Genomic DNA, 4,878 nt, shown 5'->3' on the forward strand with positions numbered 1-4,878 from the left:
TGTTGTTCGCTCAATATTTACATTCGTGAAGTTTCTCCGCTACTCGCGTGGACTTTTCTGTGACCCCGCCCACTGATGGGGTGGACGCTACCATCATGAACTTCACACATTCAACACTAGGCGTCACAAATACATCTCACTTTGACTCTCCCATTGCTTTATGATGTTCTTGTGCCTTTGTTGACTTTATGCGACGATTTTTCACAAAAGTAAAACAAACCAAGTAGTAATTTTGACCCCTATATTTTTGAGTAGTAGTGTGGCACGGACAGTCTACCAAAGATTTGAAACTGAATGCTGGAATTGGTATCAGTCAGCGTTTGTGAAAGCTTTTTTTATAAAGTAATGCATTACAATGTTAAGTTACTTTCTCAGAAAGTAACTGGTTACGTTACATAGTTACCTTGTATGGTAAGTAATGTTACATTACTTTTGAGTTACATTTCTTACCTGAGACTTGATCTCTTATTCTCTTTTAGAATTTGCTCTTTTAGAATTTTGATTTACTGGTCAATCTGCGTTCTTACTCTCATTTATGGTCATGAACTTTGGGTCATGACCGAAAGGACAAGATCTCGGATGCAAGCAGCCGAAATGAGTTACCTTCCAAGGGTGGCAGGGCGCACTCTTATGGATAGGGTGAGGAGCTCTGACACTCGGGAGGAGCTCAAAGTAATGTTGCTGCTCCTCCACATTGAGAGAAGTCATCTGAGGTGGCTCGGGCATCTGTTTTGGATGCCTCCTGGACGTCTATCTAGGGAGGTGTTCCAGGCATGTCCAACCGGGAGGAGGACTCCGGGAAGACCCAGGACACGCTGGAGGGACCATGTAAATATACAGTTGAAGTCAGAATTATTAGCAACCCCTTTGTTTTGTTTTTAAAATATTTTTCAAATTATGCTTAACAAAGCAAGGAAATTTTCAGTTTGTGAAAATTTTAATTTCACATACTATGAAATTAAAGCAGTTTTTAATTTCTTAAACACAATTTTAAAGTCAAAATTATTAGCCCCTTTAAGCTTTATATATTTCGATAGTCTACAGAACAAACCATCGTTATACAATAACTTGCCTAATTACCCTAACCTGCCTAGTTAACCTAATTAACCTAGTTAAGACTTTAAATGTCACTTTAAGCTGTATAGAAGTGTCTCGAAAAAAAAATAATAAAATATTATTTATTGTCATCATGGCAAAGATAAAATAAATGTTATTAGATATTAGTTATTAAAATTATTATATTTAGAAATGTGTTGAAAAAAATCTTTCATGAAATTGGGGAAAAAAATAAATAAACGGGGTTTAATTATTCTGTTAACAACTGTGTAAATATCATTCATTCATTTTCTTTTCGGCTAAGTCCCTTTATTATTCTGGGGAATAATTATTAATCTTTATTAATACAGCGGAATGAACCGCAAACTTATCCATTTATCCATTATTTACGAAGCAGATGCCCTTCCAGCTGCAAACCATATATGAGAAACATCCATTCACACTCCTACACACTTATTCATACTCATACACTACGGACAATTTAATCTCCCATATCACCTGTACTGCATGTCTTTAGACTGTGGGGGAAATCGGAGCACCCGAAGGAAACCCATGCAAACGCAGGGAGAACATGCAAACTCCACACAGAAACGCCAACTGACCCAGCCGAGGCTCAAATCAGCGACCTTCTTGCTGTGAGGCGACAGCACTACCTACTATGCCACTGAGTCACCTATATATATAATTCAGATAAAACATATAAAAGCTACACACTGTATATACACTATTTATCTAGACATAATATTTATTTATAGATTTACTGTTAAAGCATGTTGTATTGTATTGTCTTTTTTTAAAGTGTGTTACACACCATTGAGAATATTGAGCTGTTTACTAAATTAAAATCACAAATGGAATCAAATCACAATTTCAGAAAAATCACTATTAGATTTTACCCTCCTTGGACAGCTCTATTATAAATGCATAATTTTTATTACAAAAAAAAAAAAAGAGTTGAGAAAAAAATAATTATGTATGTGGCATAATGTACTGCTGTATTTGAGCTTCTATATATTGGTCTTTCGAGTGAATGCTCTGCAAAACCCTACCATCTCACAGTGGGTCTTCCAGCCCCCTTCCTGGCACTTCTCTTCTATCTCCTCATAGTTTGAGCATTTCGTTTCATTTACCTCTTCCATCCACTCTTCCCAGGTAAACCCAAGGTTCTGCAATCTTCATTTCTGTCTGTTCCCACAGGGGGAAAATTCTCTTATTGTGTGCAGAATTCAACATGATTACATTCATTTTAATTTAGCAATTTATTTTTAAAAGCAAATCAAATAAAAAAAATCACATTACATTAAAAAACTAATTTCTTAATTTTAAAAGTAATGCATTACTTTACTCATTACTCAGAAAAGTAATATTATTGTGTAATTTGCATTACTTGTAATGTGTTACCCCCAACACTGATCACTATATTTTTGTTTACTTAATAAATTTATTTTTAATACTTTATAAATAAAGTATATTTAATATATATATAAAGTATGATTTAATCTAAAATACATGTATATTAATAAAGGTAAATGTACAGTTAGGTCCATAAAAATTGGGACATTGACACAATTCTAAGATTTTTGGCTCTATACACCAACACAATGGATTTGAAATGAAACGAATAAGATGTGCTTTAACTGCAGACTGTCAGCTTTAATATGAGGGTTTTTACATCCAAGTTAGGTAAACGGGGTGGAAATTACAACAGTTTGCATATGTGCCTCCCACTTGTGAAAGGACCAAAGTAATGGGACAAACTAATAACCATACCTCAAACTTTTACTTTTTAATACTTGGTTGCAAATCCTTTGCCGTTAATTACAGCCTGAAGCCTGGAATGCATAGACCTCACCAGATGCTGGGTTTCATTCCTAGTGATGCTCTCCAGGCCTTTTTCCTTCAGTTTTGTCTTCAGCAAATGAAATGCATGGACTCAGGTCAGGTGGTTGACTTGGCCATTGCATAACATTCCACTTATTTCCCTTCAAAAACTCTTCTGTTGCTTTTGCAGTATGCTTTGGTTCATTGTCCCATCTGCACTGTGAAGCACCGTCCAATGAGTTCTGAAGCATTTGGCTGAATTTGAGCAGAAAATATTGCCTGAAACACTTCAGAATTCACCTGGTTGTTTTAGTCAGCAGTAACATCATCAATAAATACAAGAGAACCAGTTCTATAAACAGCCATACATGCCCACACCATGATCACCACCCCCACCCCCACGCTTTACTGCTTAAAATCATAAGCAGTTTGTTTCTTTGTCCATAATCTTCTCTTCCCATCACTCTGTTGATCTGTTGTACAAGTTGGTCTTGGTCTCATCTGTCCATAGGATGTTGTTTCAGCACTGTGAAGGCTTTTTTAGAACTCTAATCTGCCTTTATTGTTTCTGAGGCTCACCTATGGTTTACATCTTGTGGTGAACCCTCTGTATTCACTGGGGAAGTCTTCTTTTGATTAATGACTCTGACACACATACACCTACATCCTGGAGAATGTTCTTGATCTGGCCAACTGTTGTGAAGGGTGTTTTCTTCACCAGGTAAAGAATTCGTCGGTCGTCCACCACAGTTGTTTCTGTGGTCTTCTGGGTGTTTTGGTGTTGCTGAGCTCACTGGTGCATTCTTTCTTTTTAAAAATGTTCCAATCAGTTGTTTTGGCCCCGCCTAATGTTTTTGCGATCTCTGATGGGTTTGTTTTGTTTTTTCAGCCCAATGATGGCTTGCTTGACTGATAGTGACAGCTCTTTGGATCTCTTGAGTTGACAGTAACAGATTCCAAATGCAAATAGCGCACTTAAAATGAACTCTGGACCTTTTATCTGCTCATTTTAATTGGGATAATGAGTTAATAACAGACACCTGGCCATGGAACAGCTCAGAAGCCAATTGTCCAATTACTTTTGGACACTTAACAAGTGGGAAGCACATATTTAAACAATTGTAATCCCTACAACGTTCACCTGATTTGGATGTAAATACCCTCAAATTAAAGCAGACAGTTTGCAGTTAAAGCACATCTTGTTTCATTTCAAATCCATTGTGTTGGTGTAAAAAGCCAAAAATTTTGTCCCAATATTTATGGACCTAACTGTAAATAAAATTGAAGTCAGAATTATTCGCCCCCCGTTTATTTTCCCCCCCAATTTCTGTTTAGCGGGGAGAAGATTTTTTTCCAACACATTTGTAAATATAATAGTTTTAATAACGTATCTCTAATAACTGATTTATTTTATCTTTGCCATGATGAAAGTAAATAATATTTGACTAGATCTTTTTCGAGACACTTCTATACATCTTAAAGTGACATTTTAAAGACTTAACTAGGTTAATTAGGTTAGCTAGGCAGGTTAAGGTAATTAGGCAAGTTATTGTATAATGATGGTTTGTTCTGGAGACTAATCTGAAAAATATATAGCTTAAAAGGGCTAATAATTTTGTCCATAAAATGGTTTTTAAAAATTAAAAACTGCTTTTATTCTAGCCGAAATAAAACAAATATGAATTTCTCCAGAAGAAAAAATATTATCAGACATACTGTGAAAATGTCCCTGCTCTGTTAAAATTCATGTGGGAAATATATATAAAAAAAAAAATAATCAAATGGGGGCTAATAAATCTGACCTCAACTGAATACTTAAATACTTAAACTGCTAATAATACTGTTAAGCTTAAATTATACCACTCACAAAGTAAATAAATTTTCTAAACCAGAGAGTTTTCCAAAAAAAAGTTCCAAAATAAAACAACAACAAAAAACATTACCGATTGGTTAAGTATCCTAAAAAGCAATTAAGCAATGATTGTAAGGCAAAGATCACGA

The sequence above is a fragment of the Danio rerio genome, chromosome 16 (assembly GCF_052040795.2).
Source record: "Danio rerio strain M-AB ecotype USA chromosome 16, GRCz13ab, whole genome shotgun sequence".
NCBI classification, from domain to species: Eukaryota; Metazoa; Chordata; class Actinopteri; order Cypriniformes; family Danionidae; genus Danio; species Danio rerio.